Source organism: Rattus norvegicus, chromosome 15, assembly GCF_036323735.1.
Source record: "Rattus norvegicus strain BN/NHsdMcwi chromosome 15, GRCr8, whole genome shotgun sequence".
Classification (NCBI taxonomy): domain Eukaryota; kingdom Metazoa; phylum Chordata; class Mammalia; order Rodentia; family Muridae; genus Rattus; species Rattus norvegicus.
Genome location: NC_086033.1, coordinates 72,906,565 through 72,929,609, shown reverse-complemented (window position 1 = coordinate 72,929,609; position 23,045 = coordinate 72,906,565). Strand labels below are relative to the sequence as shown.

Below are 23,045 nucleotides of genomic sequence, written 5' to 3'. Positions count from 1 at the left end.
AGGAGTATCTCCAAGTAGTTATAAAAATTGACATGTAGCAAAAATTACTTTTATCATATTGAAATTCTTCTTATGCTAAGAGTACTGTGGCTGTAATGGCCCTGAATTGGTGACATAACATCTCCTAAAGGGGAAAAATCTATAAGATGATAGAAAAAGATCTTCAGGTTCAGTCAAAACCTATTGGATAGCAAGAAATTACCAGAAATTAAAATTTTCAATACAATAGACAGTTTCATAATTTAGCTTAGCAATTTTCATGAATTATGAAACCTCTCACTGGATCAGTATAATATTCTATGGACTTGCTTAACTGAAGTACTTCATAGTATTAATAAGATCAGAGATGTGTACTTATTTTACAGTTTATTCTAACATATTTTGCATTTACAACCTAGATATACTTTAAATTAAATAATGCCAATATTGTTCTCTATTTTCTGTTTATTTTATTTATCTTCATTTTATAATTCTTTTACAAGTCAATAAGTTGTATAAATTAAACAGCAATGGATTTTAGTTTTCACCTTACTAAGAGTCGACTACTGGCATAAATGTACTTAACTTGTAACAACTTTTCATGTTAGCTACTATTCCAGTTTTCTAAAGAGATATGTTATTTTCCCATTTGAAGTTAGGTATCATATATGCCATGTGTGGAGTCGATCCTGGAGGACAATTTTCTGCCAGCAACTTCCGTATGTTCTTTGTTCCTCCTGGAATTCCCCATAATGTAAGTAGAACATGTTAGAAATGCAATATTTTGAAATAAGAAAGTATCTACCAAGTGAGTCTTATTCTGTTTTAAAAAGCTCTAAAATCGAAATGCTCCTCATAGTTTATCCTAGATATTCACATCATTTCAAGATCTGAAACAGGGGAATACCTTTGTTAGGGTTCATCACTTGTGATGAAAAGACACATGGAAAAAGGAAACACTATTACACCCACCCCCTTATTCATTTTTAGGTTTTAGGAGTCTGTGCTACAGTTCCTTTGCCCTTTGATGTCTTTAGTAATGATTCTACTTTGAAAGTATTGTGATGTTAATCATTATGTCTCAAAACCTAAACTGATTGTTATCTAATACACTATAATTTCATATTTTCGAGTATTTGCAAGTAAGGGGAAATAGATGATTCTAGAAGCAACAAAACAAATTAACAACTAAAATATAATAAATTTATGAAAAACAATTTTTCAGTGACTTGCAAACTAATTTCATTGTTTTTTTTAAACATCCCTATGTTTGGCTTCTATTTTCAAAATATCTTTGATTTTAAATATGTGTTGAGTTGAATAAAAAACAGTAGGACAAACATAATGACTTTGTTCTGTGTGTATGCTTGTCTATCACTTGCTGAATTTGTTGATTAATGTTTTATTATCACACAGTTGGATATTCAATGTGAAATGTTATTCTTCTTAATAGTTTGATAAAAACCTCATGAGGTTAGCATTATTAATGTCTAGTTTTCAGAAGTGTGAATGGAAGCACAGAGAGCTCGGAGATCCTCTCACAGATCACACAGCTTTCTGGAACAGAATAACACTGGAATCTAATCCAAAGATCATATCATTTTTTAAATATATTTGGAGATAAAGGATATTGCTCAAATCATCCATTCACTTCCTCGGTAATTTATTTAGAGGAAAAAACAGGCAGTTCATGTTTATAAGAATAAAAAATTCTTTGTTTAGGGTATGGTAAAGAAAATCTAAAAATGATCCTTTGTGTTCAAAGGAGTGAAGCTGTTTTATTTTGATTATGAAAATCCTTTCAGTGCTCGCTGTTACTATTGAACACACACATCCATAGCTAGGTTGTTATTCTAATATGATTTCAAACACAGAATCAATATATTCCTTTGTTGTTGTTTAAAAGAATACGTTTTTAAATATTAAGGCAGTGAAATAGGGGTCACAGACCTTGTGATAAAGAGGACCAGTAAGACTGAATCCTTCTTCATGAACACCATAAGCACAAAGCATATTCATGTCATGTGAATAAAAGCTGTCATATATGTTTCTTCTACAAATGACATCACCATTCATATGAGTAATATTCTGGTCTTCTAATTAAAAGAATAACATCATTTGAGTTGAAGTGGAAAGCATGTCTACTAGACTGATGATCTTTCTATTTTCAGAAGAGTGATGAAGCCCTGTTGTTGATACAAGCTCTTTCACTCTTATTAAAAAGCCCCTGACAAAAGGCACCAGGCACTGAAGAAATCCTGTCCTTGAGGAGAGATTTAAGAATCTTGGTTTAGAGTTATTGGAGAGCTATTTTTAGAGATTCCCTTCTCATGTATCTTTATTGATTCAAAGTGTCATTACATTTCTGGAGCTGTAAGGAAATTGTCTGCTCTCCACTTAAGGATTTTTCTACTGTGCACCAAATCTGGGGTAGTTCAGTTTTTCATTTTATAGAACTGAGAGAAATTGCTCAAGTGCAGTTTAAAGTGCTGAGTTAAGAAATAGCCTTGAGGTTTTACTAAGTAGACACTACATTTATAGTTGTCAAGCTAGGAGTTTGCAGGCAAATATTTATTATTTTAGTTCTCTTAAGACCAAGTTGGCTATACAGTGGGGAAGTGAATGTTTTAGATTCTACATAGACATGATATTAAGATTAAAATATGACTATTGTAAAAATTACCTATAGAAATAATGTTTAAATAATATAATCCAAGAAATAATCATGACCAAATTTCAAATATACATTCCCCTAACAAATAGGGGTGGATTTGAGTTTTTATAAAAGCGATATGTAGTCAAAAAATGGAAGAACATGAAGTTGACTAATATCCTCCTCATCGTCTTTTTAAATAAACATCAATTTGGGTGGCAATTCACATAGCAATGTGATTTTTGCAAGAAATAAAATATCATGGCAAGGAAACATTTTACAAGAACAGATACTTTGAAAGAGACATGTAGATATTAACCCCTATTATTTATTGTCCATAAATAATAAACCCCTAAACCCCTAAATATTGTGGGCAGACATCTCACCCTTAATGGAACAAGTAGGTACTAAATACCCTCATTTGTCATCAGATACTTTATTGAACCAAAGTACCACACTATGTCCTAAGATTGGGCCATGAGAACAAACGAAACTAGGTGATTACATGATTGCTTCTATTACATGACATCCTCCTTCAGTCTATGAAAACTGAAAAAGGAAATGACAATCTGTTAAGTAGCAGGAATATTAACATAGTACTTGGTCTTATATCTTGGGTGAAACTTCTCCATAATTGTTCTCAATTTTAAAAATCTAAAAGTTCAATATCCAGATCAGAGTTCACGACTGAAGTTACTAGATCTGCCCTGGCGTTCAACATAAAATTACAAGACAGAACAGTGTTTCATTCTTTACCATTAAAGTTGTCCTATGAAAATTAAACTCTCTACCTCAGGAAAACACAGCTTCCTAAGGTTGGTACACTCAGGTCTGGCCAACCTAAAGTAATCCTTGAAAAAACAAGGAGCAGTCCTCTCTACAGCCTTAACTTTGACAACCTAGTCAGTGTGCAGTATCCATAGCTGGCCCTACCACCAATGAAATGAAGACTTGCCACAAGCTGTAAAGGATGCATTTGTCCCCTGAAGACACTGTCTAGTCTATGTCACTGGAGTATGACATGACTCCAAGTGATTCTGTGAATAACTTTTTATATGTAATATTCAAAAATGATCACTCAGCCTTAGTGAGCTCCAACAACAACAGTGCAACCTTAGTCAGGATACGTGAAGCAAGAACTTTATTATGGTAGGATAAATATCTATGCACAGGACTTTGCTATACAATTCAGTATCAGATTGGTGAAACTTAATATCAAAGATTTCCTAAAGGGCTTTGTTATAGGATCAGTACACAGTCAGGGCCTCTGGCCTCAATTTAATACCATGTTAGTATTGAAGGAAACAGCAGAATGAGAGGACACTTTCTGGCATAGTGAGAAAAAAATTGATGCAAATTCATCTTAGAATAATCTAAAATCCAGAGTCTACTAAGGATTCCAAAAATTCAAAAGCAACAAACAAACCCCCAATTAAAAAAGAAGGATAAAACTAAATAGCCAGTATTGAATATAAGATATGTTAATGGCTGGAAAACAGGCAAAAGAAAAGCTCAATGTCACTAATCACCATGTAAATATGGATTGAAATCATAATGGGAATAATTACTTATAACAAGAAAAAGAACCAAATGAGGATGTAGACAGACAAACCTAGATCAGTATTGATGGAGCATGTTATGACTTAATACAATTGTTATGGAAAACAATATCAAGATTTTCATGAAAAGTGGATGTGAAACTGCCATACAATTCAGTATTTTTGCTACTATCAAAAGAAATAAGACACCAAATATTTATGACCATGCCAATATTTACTGTTCTACAGAATCAAACAATTTGTACATCAAGTAATTGATGATAAAGGAAAAGTACCTCTGAATTATCTTCAGAGATGCATGTATAGAATGACAATTTATTGGGGTATACTAGATAAAGGGAGGCAAATATCATGAGATCTTAGTTCTATGTAGATCATGCCTAAATTATTATCTCAGATAAAGTATTTTAAATATGACTACACATGCTATCTTAAACATATTTTAGATTTAAAAATTTTTACGTTTTCTCACCCTTTTAGTTAACATTTCCATTTATTTATTTCTTTATTTATATAATAATACAGATATGTCATATCCTTCTTCTTTTTCTTCCCTGCACATCCTATTATATCAACCTCCGTGTTATATATCAAATTCATGGCCACTTTTTAAAAATTAATCATTCCATAAGTTTATATCTCAAATGATATCCCACTTCCTGGTTACCCCAACACAACCCCCCATCCCATATCCTCCCTCTCCTTTGCCTCTATGAGGGTGCTCCTCCACTCACCAACCCTCTCCTGTCTCACTGCTCCAACATCTCCCTAAGGTGGGGTATCAAACCTCTATTCTTTTTACTTCTTTTCATAATAATAGTTACAGAAGAAATTGCAGGGAGGCTAAATAGAAATACCAGGCTGTAAGTAACCTGATTGAAGCAGAAAAGTATGGGATTGCCTTAGGGAAGCGAAGAGACTAAATAAAACAGAAGGAGATAGGAAAATAAAATATAGGTGGCTGAAACATACACAAGAAATCACATTATTAATATTTACCTTAAAAAATAACACCTATAATACACATAATTTTGTATAACATATTGCAATACATAATGCACGATATATTTATTTATAATATAATTTATTTTAAGAAACTTTTCTTATATGGGTGACAGTTTTCTCGTTGGAAGCCTAAGACCACCAAATAATAACTCTAATACAGACTTTTTGTGGTAACACACAGTTGTAGATGCAAAATTCTCTTTTAATGTTCTTTAGCTAGGGCTTTCTAAGAGACTCCCAAAATACCAGCCCATCTCTGGTATACTTGGTTAAATTTAGTGTTGGTACATAACATCTAGTGCTGAAGACTCCATGTACGTCAGACCCAGTGGGTCAAAATGCCTGAGGTAGAACTGACTTGCATGACTCCTCTGAGACCAGCCTTCATGTAGTCATGATTACAAAGTGCAGAAGGAATCTAAGGTCACAAGCTCCTTGGATATCCATGAAACCTATCATTGTTGAGTAGTCTGCATCAATAATCCTACTGGTACAGTAGTAATAGTCGTCATTCCATGGTGGTAAGCAACAGCTCTCTTATTAGATTTAAGAGTTGTTATATAAGAGAGATGCCATGGCTACTACTACGAACCTAGCGAACTACATAGAGCTACTGAAGGAGAATTTACAGCTGTCAATCTACTAAACAAGCATAATGCCCAACAACATTCTACAAACATTCATCTTATGCAACAGATGAGTGTATATTGTCTTCAGCTCTCACCTAGAAATCTTCTCTTTTCCACAGGTACTACAGAGAACCAGAAACAATCAAAATTCATGTTGGTAGAGCAAAGTCACCAAAATGCATCTACAAAACTTCCTACAACTAAGGCTCAGGTAACAATGTAGACGAAGGGACAGAAGCCTTCTAAGAGCTAGAGGATCTGGGAGTTTGCCATGATACTACATATTTTAGTACCATCAGAAGCTACACATATAGTCTCACAAAACTAACCATCCAAAAGTAAACAGAATGAGGGTGATACCAGTGAACTTGCCTCATTGGAAAAGCTCACGAGACCTCTACCTTTCACAAAGTAGTATATACCACTGAGAAATACTGAGAGTGTCACAAGTAGCCCTGCCTGAAATAGCACATGCCAATTGGTTATCTATTATTCATTGGCCAGTCAAGTTATATACAGACTTAATGTGCTATAATTAGGAGTAGAGATGTATGTACTCTCTCTCTCTCTCTCTCTCTCTCTCTCTCTCTCTCTCTCTCTCACACACACACACACACACACACACACACACACACACACACCCATATGCATATATTCTTAAAATGACTATACTAAATTTTGCATTTGATCAAGCCACCTTGAATACTCCAAAATACTAGAAAGGAAAGCAGGGTTGTTCCCAGTGTGACACGTGCTATTAAACCTCGTTAGCATGACAGTTTTGTTAAATTTCTGTCAACCTTATTATAATCAACTTTTGCTTCACTGACTCTCAGTTTTTTCTTTCAGTATCAGTTTCACTGATATATGTCCAGATCTTATTCTACATACTTCGATTGTGTTTGAGTTGTTCCTGATTTTATAAGAACTTGAAGTGGAACATTATGTTATGTAAAATTGCTCTATTTATTAAAGTGATAACTTTTCTAAAAATGCCCTTCCTATGTTGAAAATTTCTGATAAGAATGTACATATTTACATGTTCATTTGATAATAACATTCACATTCTCTCCATGGCTTCTTCAATAACTAGTATGTATTATATTTTGCAGACTTATTTTTAGTATTTTATGAAATATACAAATATCAATCCAATTCTTTTAATTGCTAAGATTTGTTTATGCCCTGAAGTTCCATGGATTTTTGTTGAAAGTGTAATGAAATTCTGTAAAGAATATATGTTATATAGGTTGTAAATAAATTTTCTTGTAAATTTAGTTTCTTTAATATATGTTGCAGATGAGCTTTGAACATCCTTTATTACATTCTAATGTGAATAACCCATTCTAGTGATTAGAAAAATTATATTGAAGTCAAGCACTTATATTTCTTTCAAAACCAATCTGTCTTATGTTTGCATTGAGTTGGGCATGGTCATTTCTCTTCCTGTTTACTATTTCCTAGTCTGACTTTCTTTGCTCTCATGAACTTGATCATTTTAAAGTTCTTGTGATTGATACAGTCATTCTTCATTCTCTGTATTTAGTGATCCTTTAGGTATTTTCTGTAGTTCTGTCTTAATAACAATTAACTACTTCAGTAGATACTTCTAGTTAATATCTTTATTTCTATGTCAATCACAAAAGCTGACTTTTGGAAATAGCAATTTTAGTTGTTGATGATTTATTTTATGTTATTCTAAAATTATGAATTTTAAGGATTTTAAAAAAGAATATTGTATTATCTTTGTGAATGATTTTTAAAAACTGTTCTGTACTTGTATTACATGAAGTTCACATTATGTACCTGAATTATACTCACTTCCCCCTCCATCTCCCCTTGCAACTTCCTTCCAACAGATTTTTTAAAAATCTTGCAGAAGCTTTAGTGTGTCACAATGTATTCACATATACCCTTTGTCTACACTTTTCTACTTGCAAATGTTCATTGTGAACATTGGTCTGGTATGAATTCTTAATTGTCTGCTACTCTATCAATACTGAAACTTCACTGCTGTTTCACTGTGTCATGGAGATCCTTTAGTTTTGGATCTGTAGGAGCAGACCCTTCATGTACTCCAGCAGTCCATAGATAGATTAGAGATTAGGGTGGCACAAATTAAAGCCCTGTTGCCAAGGACCACCAGTCTCAGTCATTTCATGGTTCTTGAGAACCAAAGGATTGGACTGGCATAAAATCAGAGTTTTTGGCAATGATGCAAATGCAAACTGACAGGTTACTCATTTTGTTCTGAAGCTGCCCCTGCTCCCCCAATCCGTGTGTGTGTGTGTGTGTGTGTGTGTGTGTTTGTGTGCGCGCGTGCATGTGCACATGCATGTGTATGTCTATCTGTCTGTTTCTGTTTGCCTCTCTGTGTCTGTCTCTGTATTTCTCTCTCTTCCCCCTTCCCACTCCCCCCTTCCCTCCATGTCCCCTCCTCCTCTCCTTCCCCTTTCCTCTCTCTCTTTCATCTCCCTCTTTGAGCTCACCTCACACTTTTATTGGTTACACAATTTTTTATACAATAATACAAATCAAAAGCCTTTCTATTATTTTCCACAAGCCCATTAGTTTTCATGAATAACCCTGATGTAACTATGTCACCAGAAAACACAATGCACACTCATAGTCACAGTTCAGCATCCCCTAGAGTAAGTTATACATTATCTTTTAACTCTTCTAAAAAAAAAAAAACTGCTTCAAATCACAGGTCCAAATCACAGGTCCAAATCAATCACAGGTCATCTGGCTATAAACTTGTGGTTGCAGCATTAGCATTAAAACAGAAGTGTGCTAAACAATTCAGCATAGTATTAATATTTTTAACTTGTCTCAATTTCCAGAATCTCTCTCTCCAGTTTCTTGAACTCATCCAAATATCTATTTCTATAGTACTTTTCAAACTCATTTCCATATTCCTCTTGCAGCTTCCCCCAGGGCTCTTTCACAAGGACAAACTCTATTTCTTAGAACTTGTACCCTAATTTCCTTAGGCAGGCAATGCCAAGGGGTCAAATTAGTATATTCCAATCTTTCCAGGAAGGTCAGTAGGTCAGTTCACTAATCCAGTAGACATAGCTACTTCTTCCATTGTATCCCTTATATTTCCTACAGACACCTCTGTTCATAGTGACCCATGCTCAATGTACCTTTTCACTGGAGTCTTCAATTCTCTTAACTACCAAGATATCAAGTTTCTCAAAAATATTTCCTATACCAAATATTTCCTGGTACAACTTACTCATCATGAGTTGTTTAAGATTTTCCACTTAAGAATCAAGACAGTCAGCCTCCACATCTAGAACCCATTGTCCCGTTATGCCTGTGTTGTCTGCTTGAATAGCCAGAGGCAGAGAAATTTGTTCCTAATACACATTACTAATATGCAAAACTGTGTCATGTAGCCGCATAGGAAACCATGTCAACCTGACACCATATATCTATCACTGAGAGGTACCTCAGCTGGACTCTCCTCTATTTCTCCTGGTTTCACACTCTCAAGACTGACTCAAAAGCAAGCCCTACAAACAGGGCCAGCTCTACTGCAAGGAAGAAAATTGGGTGAGCCAGTTGTTTCAAACTTCTGTCCTCAGTGTTAGCTTACCTGAAGCTCCCAGAAACATGCAGGACCTGGTCACCTGAATACTGTCATTGGCTAATAATTGGATCATTTCCCCTATTTTCATGCCCCTAGGACAGTACTCCTCTAATGCTCAAGAGTGTGGTGTGGCCATTTCTGTAATGGTCCTTAGACATCAGCCTTTATCTGGGCAGCAGCCCACATGAGTGTCATCTGCCTGGCCTTTGATGGTAGCTGACCCCTGCTGCTGTAGAGACACAGACACAGACAGTCATGGCCCCTTGTGGCAGCACAGGCCATGACCCCACTATTGTCCCATGTGGCATCACCAGCTACTTACATCAGGCATTTCCTTATCCAAATGTCTCTAGTTCTACCTTACTTCATTGTGCCTACATACTTCTGTTTCTTTTCCATTTCTTCACCATTTCCATATTCCTGCTAATGTCACTCTTAGTCACTGAGTGTATGAAGTTACCTCAGAATGCATTACAGTGCCAGACAAATGTTATTTCAAGTGTGTTCTACTCAGTCCCCACCCGAAGGTCTGTGCACGTCTGGTGTCATCCCAGGCTACCTTCCTGTCCAAGCAACTAATAGTTGTCTCAGGCTGGCTTTTTTGTTTGTTTGTTTGTTTGTTTTGTTTTGTTTTGTTTTAGGGAATGTTAGGTTATTGGTCATTCAGATGTTCATAAGTCAGAACACTGAACATAGGCAGAGCCTCTCACCTCTCTGCCACCTACTGCTGCACATGTGACGCAGCCGTCACACAAGTACAAACTGTAGGGGTAGGTAAAAATTTGTTTTTAGTTTTATGGATTGTTTCTTTGTTTTGTGTAGTTTAAATCTTTATTACTAGAAGTCATTAAACAATCTGTCTCTGATCTAAATCTGTTTGGAATTTAGATTATCATTTATGACTGAACTATTTCAAACTGTAAATTCTATAATTTTGTTTAATAGATATTATACTTACAGTAGTTTACTGTGGTTTTAGTGTAGTTCCTCTTTCACACAGATTATAAAGATCAAGATTCTTGAAAACCATGGTCATAATTTTGTCTTTCATGGTATATGAATGTAATATTTTCTCAGAGTTGTTTTCTTTTCATAGTAATCTTTGTAGTCTATTGACAATGGGCCCAACTCTGACTTACATTTGATTCCCTAAGTGCTTTCTGAACTGTTTAAATTTTATTGTTCATAATACTGCCCATGCTTTATTCTTAAATATTTTAATATTGTGGATTAAAACTTGGGCCTTATTTGTTTCTCTGCTGTAGTTGTTAATGCATTGAACTGGATAGCATAATTTTATTTGAGACGTTTTCCCAGTGAGTTGCCCTTACTCAAAGGCTCAGTCTCTTTGCATGAAACTTCTGTTTCCTGTACTCTAACTGGTGACCTGTACAATGGAAGCCTAGGACTGCTATCTACTTATTATTTGCTTGAACTTCTCTTCCTTCATAAATTCATGCTGCCCTTCTCTTTGTGCAGTTTGTTCTTAGGGGACTTTCTCTCTCTCTCTCTCTCTCTCTCTCTCTCTCTCTCTCTCTCTCTCTCTCTCTGTTATAGAACCTATTTATTTATTTTAATGATTCTTGCCATTAATTGTAATGAAATTAATTTATAATACTTCCTTATAATTATTTCTAGATAAGGAAGAGATGTAAAAGTCTAAGGTCATTTCTTTAAGAACTGTCATTGAGTACATTTCAACTGTTGCCCACTTTCAAAGTTTCCCCTCCATAAACTCCATATTCACTTCCCCTGACTCTATGAGGGTGATTCCCCACCTACCCCATCCTGTCTCATTGCCCTAGCATTCCCCTACACTGGATCATTGAGCCTCCACAAACCAAGGGGGCCCCTCTCTGAGGGATGCTAGCTAAAGCAATCCTCTGATACATATCCATGTAGAGATATGGGTTTCCCCACACCATGTGTACTCTTTGGTTAGTGGTTTAGTCTATGAGGGTATCTGGTTGGTTGATATTATTGCTCTTCCTATAGGGTTGGAAACCCCTTCAGCTCCTATATTCCTTGCCCCAAATTCTCCATTGGGGTCCCTGTGCTCAGTCTGATGTTTGGCTGCATACACCTGCACATATATTTGTCAGGCTCTGGCAGAGCATCTCAGGGAATAGCTAAACCAGTCTCCTGTCAGTAAGCAATTCTTGGCATCAGCAATAGTGTCTGGGTTTGGAGTCTGCAGATGGGATGCATCCCTAGGTGGGCCAGTCTCTGGATGTCTTTCCCTTCAGTCTCTGCTCTACTCCTTGTCCCTACATTTCCTTTTGGCAGGAGGAATTATGGATTAATATTATTTTTGAGGTGGATGGGTGACCCCATCCTTTAAACAGTGGCCATGCCTATCCATTGGATATGGTCTCTACAGGGTTTTTCTCCCCTATATTGGGTATTTTGGCTAATGTCCTCCTTGTTGGGTCCTGGAAACCTCTTGGTTATCTAGCATCTGGGAGTTTCTAGTGGTTACCCCCAATAGAACAGTTTTTTTCTAACATCCGCTGCCACTTACACAATTTTTCACATTAAGAAGCACTAACAAAGAGACTCTTAAAACAGTTTATTCCTGTGGAAGAGATTATTAAATTGTATAAAATATTTTAACTTATGACAAATGTATTCATAAAATTTGGTAAGTACATCTAGGAGCCATTGTGCACTGCATAGCTGGGAGCTATTTTTAACCTGGGAAGATGATGTTTAGTTTCCACTCAGCAGGGAAAATAACAACAGAAATAACAGCAAACTCCTACTGCTAATCTCTAGACACACTTTATCTAGGATTACTTTTTACCAGTCAGAAATTGTTTAAATACCTAGGAAAGCAAATAATATCCCTCAGTGCCTGCCCAGGAGAGAAGTATTTGAACCCTCTGGCCTCTCTTTAGTAATTGGAGACTTTTAGCAAATTTATTTATATTTACAAAATACTTCAGTTAAAGAGCACTGAATTACATAGTGCCCTTTTCTAAAAGGAAGCAAATGAGATCATATAGTAATTATTTTACCTTAATTTTTTCAGTAAACAAAAGTACTGTACATATGTCCTACTATTTGCTTCGATATAAAATGAGGAGCATTTTTCATCATCCCACAATTGTTTGACTGACAGCACTGTTTAACCAACAAATTATGAAATAATTCTATGACTCTTTAAATGCAAATACTTTAAGATTGTACTGTTTGACATATTATCCATAAGAAAATACTCAAATTAACATTCACTATACTTTTTTCAGAATGTATCAGGTATCTGCGTTCTAAAAAGCAATGATTTTTTGTAGGCAAATACCATTTAATTGAAAAATAATTTACATAAACATCTTTAAGTTTAAATGTGCCCCTTTCCACCTCATGCACCATTTCTAATCATATATATATATATATATATGTGTGTGTGTGTGTGTGTGTGTGTGTGTGCGTGTGTGTGTGGTGTGTGATAATAAGTACTAAAAAACAAGAGAGAAATCTCTTCACTAAACATTATTTTACCAACTTTGATTTTTAACATAAACTTGTAAGTATTTTTCATGACATTATATCGTTTGCCTCCAAGGAGATAATATTCAAAATGTAAGAGTACTCAACAAAAGATAGTTGGAATGGAATATTAAACAGTAAAGAGGATATTGACAATATTTTGTGGTAGCAAATAAGGAAGATTGTACATTATGATATTTTAGAATGCCTTTAAAATCTCATTATGATTTCAAATGTGAATATAGCAAAGAGTTTTGTAGTCAAAAATTATGCAAATAGGCTCTTAAAAGGAAAACAGTGCTTGATATGTTACAATATCAGTACTATTGGGTCTGAAATAATCATAGTGAAAGTCAGAGATAAAAATATATTTGAAGTTATCAATGTTACAATCATAATAACATTATAAAAATAATTTTTCCAATCAACTTGTGTGCAAGGCGTAATGATTTCTGTTTGAGTATGTTGTATTTGAGATAATACCTGGATAACAGGCAAAAAGAGGTTTTCAAAGGAATAAGAAATGTTGAACTACTTCCTTCCAGTCTAAACCAGTGCCCTAAGCAGACCTTGGGTGCTGGCTCAATACCCAGTCCTACAACACCAAGAGAAAACTCCCAGGTACTCTAACATACCCAGGATCAGAGGTCTCTGAAATGCCCAGGATCACAGGATCACAGAACCACAGAGGAAGCTCAACTTCCAGGAGTTTGGACACAACCAGGAACACTGGACCTCTGACACACTCGGTAACACAGTTGTGGCCACAACATCTTTTCTAACACCCTGAGTTGGAACCAGGAACACTCAACAGGAACCAAGGAAACATTGACACAACAGTAAAAAAAATGCAAAATGCAAAAAACTCTTAACCCAAAATATCCAGGAAATCCAGAACAGAAATGAAAAGAAGAAAAATGAAAACATTAGGTATAGAAGAGTGTAAAGATTCCCAATTTAAAGGGCCAGTAAGTAGCTTCAACAAAATTATAGAAAAAAACTTCCCAAACCTAAAGAAAGAAATACACATAAACATACAAGAAGCCTACAGGACTCTAAATAGATTGGACCAGAAAAGAAATCCCTCCTATCACATAATATGTAAAATACCAAATGCTCAAAACAAAGAAAGAATATTAAAAGCAGTAAGGGAAAAAGATCAAGTAACATATAAAGGCAGACCTATTAGAATTACACCAGACTTCTCACCAGAGACTATGAAATCCAGAGGATCCTGGACAGATGTCATACAGACCCTAAGAGAACACAAATGCCAGCCCAGGCTACTGTATCCTGCAAAACTCTCAATTAACATAGATGGAGAAACCAAGTTATTCCATGACAAAACCAATTTTGCAAAATATCTTTCCACAAATCCAGCCCTACAAAGGATAACAGATGGAAAACTCCAACAGAAGGAGGGAAACCCTAGAAGAAGCAGGAATGTAATCTTCTTCCAACAAGCCCAAAAGAAGAGAGCCACACAAACATAATTCCACCTCTAACAACAAAAATAACAGGAAGCAACTATCACTATTCATTAATATCTCTCAACATCAATGGACTCAATTCCACAGTAAAAAGACATAGACTAACTGATTGGATACAGAAACAGGACCCAGCGTTTTGCTATATTCAGGAAATGCACCGCAGTGAAAAATACAGAAACTTCCTCAGAGTAAAAGGCTGCAAAAAAATGTCCAAGCAAATGTTTCCAAGAAACAAGCTGGAATAACCATTCTAATATCAACAGAGGAGTCTAGAAACGTTAAATAATATTTTAAATAATCTTCCACAGAACAGTCATTAGGATTTATGAAAAGAATTTTGAACTGTAGAAGAAATAAAAATGGCATTCCCTAAATGATTTTTTTTTTTATAAAACAGGTAAGTATAGAAGTAAAATCAAATTCTCTGGTATGAGATTATCAATGTAGACTGGTTCATTATTGGAATGATTGCAAAGTTTTAGTTTTAGACCTGTTGGATATAATGTGGCTTATATAAAAATATAGAATTTTAGGAAGATATAGTGTTTTTGCATATCAATCATTTCTATATGTACAGAACACAAAATATAGATGCGATAATTTATTTAACCTCATGTCTTCAAATAACTCACTTTACTTTTATTTTCTTGGATATTTTATGTATTTAGATTTCAAACGTTATTTCCTTTCTCCCCTCTCCCACACCCTTTCCTCCCTTTCCCTGCTTTTAGGAAGATGATCCCACACCCATAACCCTCTCCAAACTCAACATCCTGGCATTACCCTACATTGGGGAAATAAGATTTCACAGGACCAAGGGCTTTCCCTCTAATTGGTAATAGTGCCATCCTCTGCAACATATAGGACTAGAGTCTTGGGTCCCTCTATGTGTATTCATTGGTTGCATCCTCTGCAACATATAGGACTATGTCTTGGGACCCTCTATGTGTATTCATTGGTTGGTGGTTTAGTCCCTGGGTGCTCTGGTGGGGTCTGGTTAGTTGCTATTGTTGTTCTCCCTATGGGGTTGCAAAAGAGTCTTTTCAAATCCTCCATTGGGGTCCCCTTGTTAAGTCCAATGGTTAGTTGCAACCATCCTCATGTGTATCAGCAGACTCATCTTCTGACCTCCTGTCAGCAAGTACTTCTTGGCATCATCAATCGTGACTGGGTTTGGATGCTGCATATGGGATGAATTACCAGTGGGGCAGTCTCTGAATGATTTTTTCTTCAGTCACTGCACCACTCATTTTCCCTGTTTTTCCTCCCATTAATATTTTGTTCTCCGCTCTAAGAAGGAATCAAGCATACATATTTTGGTCTTCCTTATTCTTGAGCTTCATATGGTATGTGAATTATTTCTTAGGTATTCCAAGATTTGGGGCTAATATCTAATTATCAGTGAGTGCAGACAATGCATGTGCATTTGTGGCTGTGTTACCTCATTCAGAATGATATTTTCTAGTTCCATCTATTTTCATAAGAATTGCATGTAGTCATTCTTTTCAATAGTGGAGTAGTATTCCATTGAGTAAATGTACTACATTGTCAATATCTATTTCTCTGTTGAAGGACATTTGTTTGTTTTTTCTAGCTTTTTGGCTATTATAAATAAAGCTGCTATGAACATAGTGGAGCATGTGTCCTAGTTATATGTTAGAGCATATATGGGTATATGCAAATGAGTGATATAGCTGGGTCTTCAGGTAGAACTATGTTCAGTTTTCTGAGGAACTGCCAGACTGATTTCCAGAGTGGTTATACCAGCTTACAATTCCACAGAAAGTGGAGGAGTGTTCCTATTTCTTCATATCCTCACCAACATCTACAGTCACCTGAGTTTTTGATCTTAGCCATTATTACTGAAATGAGGTAGACTCCCAGGTTTGTTTTGATTTACATTTCTCTGATGACTAAGGATGTTGAACATTTCCTTAGGTGCTTCTCAGCCATTTGGTATTCCTGAATTGAGAATTCTTTGTTTAGCTCTGTACTCCATTATTTAAAAGGATTATTTGATTATCTGGAGTCTAACTTCTTGAGTTCTTTGTATATATTAGATATTATCCCTCTATCGGATGGGATGTAGGATTGTAAAGACCTGTTCCTAATCTGTTGGTTGCTGTTTTTCCTATTGCAGTGTCCTTTGCCTTACAGAAAATTTACAATTTTATGAGGTCCCATTTGCTGATTCTTGATTTTAGAACATAAGCCATAAGTATTCTGTTCAGGTAATCTTCCCCTGTGCCTATGCGTTTAAGGCTCTTACCCACTTCCTCTTCTATTAGTCTCAGTGTATCTGGTTTTATGTGGAGGTCTTTGATCCACTTGAATTTGAGCTTTGTACAAAGAGATAAGAATTGGGTCAATTTGCAATCCTCTACATGCTGACCTCCAGTTGAACCAGCAGCGTTGGTTGAAAATGCTATCTTTTTTCCATTGGATAGTTTTAACTACTTTGTCGAACATCAAATGACCATAGGTGTGCTGATTCATTTCTGGGTCTTCAATTCTATTCCATTGATCTACATGCCAGTCACTGTACCAATACCATCCAGTTTTTATCATTATTTCTCTGTAATACAATTTAAGGTCAAGAATGGTGAATCTCCCAGAAATTCATTATTGTTGAGAATAGTTTTCGATATCCTTGAACTTTTGGTATTGCAAATGAATTTGCAAATTGCTCATTCTAATTCTATGAAGAAGTGAGTTAGAATTTTGATCGAGATTCCATTTACTCTGTAGATTGCTTTGGGTAAGATGGCCATTTTTACTATATTAATCCTGCCAATCCATGAGCATGGGAAATCTTTCCATCTTCTGAGATTTTCTTCAATTTCTTTTTTCAGAGACTTGAATTTCATGTCATACAGATCTTTCACTTGCTTCTTTATAGTCACAGCAAGGTATGTTATATTATTTGTGGCTATTTTGAAGGATGTCATTTCAATAATTTTTTCTCAGTCTGTTTATCCTATGAGTAGAAGAAGGCTACTGATTTGTATGAGTTAATTTTATATCCAGCCACTTTGTTGAAGTTATATATCAGTCTTAGTAGATCTCCAGTGTAATTTTTAGGGTCACTTAAGTGAACTATCATATAATCGGCAAATAGTGATCTTTTGAATTCTTCCTTTCCACATTGTGTCCCTTTGACCTTTTTTTATTGATAATTGCCCTGTGTAGGACTTCAAGAACTATATTGTATAGGTAGGGAGAGAGTGGGCAGCCTTTTCTAATTCCTGATTTTAGTAGGATTGCTTCAAGTTTCTCTCCATTTAACCTGAGACCAAATTCTCTCATGAATATCAATGCCAAAATACTCAATAAGTTCTAACAAACTGAATCCATGAACACATCAAAATGATCATTCACTGTGATCAAGTAGACTTCATCCCATGGATACAAGGATGACCCAATATATGGAAATTCACCAGCATAATCCAATGTATAAATAAACTCAAAGGAAAAAAACATAATGTTTTCATTAGATACTTTGAAACCATTTAGCAAAATTCAACACACTTTCATGATAAAAGTCTTGGGAAGATCAGGAATTATAGGCCCATACCTAAACACTGTAAAAGTAATATTCGCCAAACCAGTATCTAACATCAGATTAAGTGGATATAGTGAATTTTTAACATTAAGCAAGTTTATAATATGCATTTATGATTGATGAAATCCAAAATGACAGATATGATTTCAGGTTAGATAATTTTGGACCTAGGTTCTTAAACATTAAGTTTATTTCATTATAATTTTATAGCTGTTATAACAATGTCTTTTAATTATTAAAACATTTGTATTTTATAGGTTATTTAATACTTTGAGATAAGTCAGAGTATTTGCAACTGTTTTATTATTCTGAGCTATTTAGAACTCAGACCCTTTCCTATTTTTAACAAGAGCGAGATTTTTGACCTAATAAATAATATTTTTGCAACATGCAAGTGTGGCCTCACATGAATAGTTTTAAAAGGTTCAACAAATTATTTATGCTTACCTTAGTGCTCTGAGTACAATGCAGAGGTTAGCTTATTAATGAATTCATAAATATTGTGCTATGTCCTTGAATGATTATAATAATACATCTCAGATTTTGCTCATAAAAAAGCCAATAGGGTTTTTAAAGTTATACAAGAATATATTTGATTTATCTCTATAGTTAGTCCATTTATACACAGGTCTGTATAATCCTGGTAATTATTGCAAGATTTCATCCTTCTTATGAAGACTTTGCTCTAAGTGCTTATTACTAAAAATTTCAAGGATATTACAAAGCATAAAACAATAAGCTGGATTTCAAGATGTTCCTTGGTTATCTTGTCACAGAGATATTTAATTCAACTATGTCGCCACCTGATTGTTCTTTCTTTCCTCATTTTTTGATAATTTATAGAATATATGTGCATATGCAAAGAAGAATAAATCTCATTTCATGACCATAGGCTTTTTTAAAAAAATAATTATCAACTATTAAATGATTAATGATCTGTTTTCCTTAATTGCCTGTTTATTTCTAATTTATTATATTTTCTTTTCTTCCTTCCCTTTCCCCTGCATCTTGCAAACTCAGGTTCTTAAACTGTCTATTATGTTTGGTTAATGTTTTTCCCTTGTTAGTTCGTGTTGCTTCATAGTAAATCTTTGTTAAATACTGAAAATGCATGTGGATTTATTTCTGTTAGTCTTATACTGTGTTCTTAGTTTTTGGTGCAGAAAGGTGTCTTAAGGATAGGTTCAGTTTCTTTATTATCTTCCCCAGAGTCTTTTATCCTTCTCCTGTAGTGTAGAAAAGTATACAAAGTTATTTGTCCAACAGTCAGCTCAAAAGAAATCAAATACAATCCTGCCTGTACTTTAATAAAACTTCAGATTTAATGTTACCTGATATTCTTTCATTCTTGCAGAATTATCTGGTCAAAATGAGAATGAAAGAGAAAGGATCTTAGCATTACTAATATTTAAGGAGAAACTGTAGTATTATATGACAAAACAACTTACTTCTTAAATATAAGTCCGTCAGGTAAAAATTTTCATTTAATGCATATTTCCACAGCTACTCTACTAGTTTACATTATTAGAAATTCCAATTTATTCAACATATTTTAATTGTATCAGTGTTTTGCTATCATGTTTGTCTGTTTAACTCCTGCATACCTGGTGGAATGGTAGTAACAGGTGGATCAATCAGAAACCACCATGGGGGTAACAGGAAGTCAAACATGTCTCCTCAGCAAAAGAACTCAATATTCTTTTTAAAAAGTTTTTGTTTATTTAATTATTTATTATGTGTTCTGTCTGCATATATGTCTGCACACTAGAAGGTAGTGCCAGATCTCATTATAGGTGAGCCACCATGTGGTTGCTGGGACTTGAACCCCGGACCTCTGGAAGAACAGCCAGTGCTCTCAACCTCTGAGCCATCTCTCCAGTGCCAGAACTCAATATTCTTAACTTCTCAGTCATCCAACTTCATACCTCATTTAAAATACAAAGTACCCTTTTGTTGGGTTACCCTTTAAGGGGTTGGAAGTTTTAGAAATTTTTGAAAAATTAATAATCAAAAGAAAGGTAAAAGTTGCTTTGAAAACAGATTTCTTCCTGGTGGCATCATCCTGGCTGGCCTGTCATTCAGGATGATTGAGGTCTTCAGAATACTTCATTAAACACAGCACAAGTGGAGCATAATGCACCAGTTTTCTTAGATATGGTCTCAATACCAAAACTGTAAATAAATGAGAAACCAATTAAAACCAAAATTATGCTTGAGTGAAGTGAAAGAATCAGACCAAGGATAGACCAGTTTAGACCTATCTATAATATGAGCAAGAAGAGCCTGGACTCAAGAGCTGATCATCCCAGAAAATGGTAGAATGATATGTCAGCAATCTTCCTTGTTTACACGTCTGCTCTGTATGTACAATGCCCTGTTATTGACCAACTCTGATTATGCAAAATATATTTGATCCATTCATCAGGCTACCCAAATAAAGAAAACAGTTGTCCTCTGAAATGATGTTCTGTTAAGATTAGAATGACTGTGGATTCTTATGTTTTACCTTCTTAGGAGGAAGTTGATTCTGACACAAAATTGCAGAATCTTTTTTACATCTGATCTATCTTTTAAATGGAAAACCACTTCAAGACCCGTGTCAAACTATCTGGGTGAATAATGGTGATGCCAAAGACTATGGTTGTCCTAAATATATACACCTGGGCCAGCTTTGTAGCTGAAGGTGAGGGTTGACTGACAGGACTTTAAGGAATCAGTGCAGACCACTTGTGACTACAGTCATGATTAGAAAATCAAGAATTGTCTTTGATTTTGAGGCCCTAATATTAAAAAAAAAATTAGTTTCTAAAATATCAAGTTATATGCTAATTTTCTGTTGTACACTTATTTTTAAACAAATACATCTTTTGAGTTCATTTTTGTGTTTGAGAAATGATATTGCTTTTCCTTGATAATAAATTATTCAGTTTGAAGGGACACTTCTGTGACCTTGAGAACATTCACAGTGATTTGGAAATACTATGTAGTTCCAAAATATTGTTCCATACAAAGCAATGGATGTCTCAGCAACCCCAATCTGTTGCTGGATTCACAGATAAATTGTTGAAAGTTTGCTAGTTTTCAGAGAATATTGAAATAGTAAAGAAATAGGGTTCTATTTCCAGTCCAGGAATGTGTTAGCAACAGGACCAATGACATGCCAAATAAAGTGAGGACAGAAAGACAAAATGCAAAATCTTCCTCCTTTCACATTCTTTTTTGTTGGTTGCTACGTAGAAGCATGCGCCAAGGTTCCATTGAGCCTTCCACCTCCAAGTAATCAAGCCAAAAACATCCCTCCTCGGTGTTGGCATTGTAGTTTATCACAAATTTATTATAAATATTTCTTTTATTTCTTCAGAAGGAGGGATGAGAGGAGAGCTTTACTAATACCTGGCTTAGACTGAGCCCATCGAATTTCTATCTAATAATCCCTAGTCCTGGGAATTAACTCACCCTTTCTTGCTTTTTCTGAACTCTGGCTGGTGATTTCAACTCAGCTCTTTTAGCAAACTCTCCTCTCCAAGCTGACTGATTCAAATCAGCTTCTCTCAGTTTCTCAGTGAATTGTGCTGCTTGGCATCAATCTAACTCTGGACATTGGTTTTGATCTTCAGGTTCCTTCTTTTTATTGGCTTCACCTGCCTCTGCTGACCTGTCCTGAAGGAACTGCACAAACTGAGTGGAACTCAATTACTCAAGAGAACTCAACAGCGCTGAATGAACTGCACTGACTGAACTGATTTGAACTCCACTGCCTGATGGCAGCTGAACTACACTCAATGTACTTCTCTCCCTTCTTGACTCACTGTGCAGTGCTCTTCAGTAGCCTCTTTTTCCCGTCTAATGTGAGTTGTAGGTTTCCTAGCTCTGACTCATTCTGTGAACTCTTTTTCTGTTTGTCCTCTTTTCTGGCCTTAAATTAGATGTCACTTTTAAACTTCCTTCTACAAACCAACTTTACCTTCATTTTTCTAGAATATCACTGGATACTAAAGGTGAGTCTAATTCCACCCAAAAGAATTAAGCTTGTGTGGTGTGTCTACATTCCAGCCAGAACACACACCAAGTCTCTGGATGCCATACCTGGCCAGAATTGTAATGTTACTAGATTAAGAATCCTCTACAATTTTATGTATATACACGTTCATTTTTAAATAAAAGCTGCTCTGTGTGTAATGATACATGTATATGCTTTCAGGGCTGAACTTTTGCTATTGAATACCAAAATTGGTTTGTCCTTCCCTGGAGTAGTCTGTTAAATCTATTCTTAGCATTTCATAGTAGCTTGTGGATGTTTTGTTTAGGGCTGAGGCCACAGGTCACTGTCCCATCCATTTTCACATTTGTATTGTTCCCGTGCAGCTCCATAGTAGGTGGTCGTGTTGCTAAGAATTTATAGGTGTAGCTTCTGGAACTACTCAGAGACATTGTCTTCCAGTGTTCCCTACGCTTTGCTCTTGCACTGTTTCTGTTCTAGGTGCAGGAGTGTTTTGTAGATGTATCCGCTGGCACAGGGCTTCACAACTCTGCATCTTGATTGGTTGTGGTTTTCTGTAATGCTCTTCATCTGCTGCAAAGAGAAGATTCTTTGGTGACAGAGTACAACGACACTTACCTCTGCATATAGAAAGAAACAATTAGGTTTAGAGATTATGCTGGTTCAGCAAATCGGGGGTTAGAGATTTTCCTCTAAGATTTTTTTTTTTATTTCACTAGACTTGGGTAGTTAGTTGGTTAAATTTTCAGTAGCAGGCAGGATTAACCATGTTGATAATGCCTTAAGTCCAGTTAGAGAGCCGCTGGTTACCACTAAGTATTTATGCCATGAGTAACATTTCCGATTCATTATTTCTTATATCTGTCTACCTTAGCTTTTCAGTATTTAAATGTAAATTAATTGTTTATAGACTATGACCTACTTTCTGAGTTGACATTCGTTTGATGATTATTTGCTTTGGACAAGAGATTATTTCATTTTACTTGTTTTATCTGAGATAAATTACCTATTATATAATGAGAAAATGATAAAACTGAAGGAACTATTGCCAGGGAAGGTCTTGACAAGTTTGCTCTGTAAA

The 23,045-nt window shown here is 35.3% G+C and overlaps 1 long non-coding RNA gene and 1 other non-coding gene across 2 annotated transcripts; one reads left to right on the top strand and one right to left on the bottom strand.

Moving 5' to 3' along the window:
* Positions 1 to 631: 631 nt before the first annotated feature.
* LOC120097187 (uncharacterized) lies at positions 632 to 22,139 on the top strand. The gene is made up of 3 exons (XR_005494431.2): positions 632 to 733; positions 5,945 to 6,036; positions 21,582 to 22,139. It is a non-coding gene; the product is annotated as an uncharacterized LOC120097187 (long non-coding RNA).
* On the bottom strand, positions 10,067 to 10,198 carry LOC120097232 (small nucleolar RNA SNORA17). The gene has a single exon (XR_005494461.1). It is a non-coding gene; the product is annotated as a small nucleolar RNA SNORA17 (small nucleolar RNA).
* Positions 22,140 to 23,045: the final 906 nt, after the last annotated feature.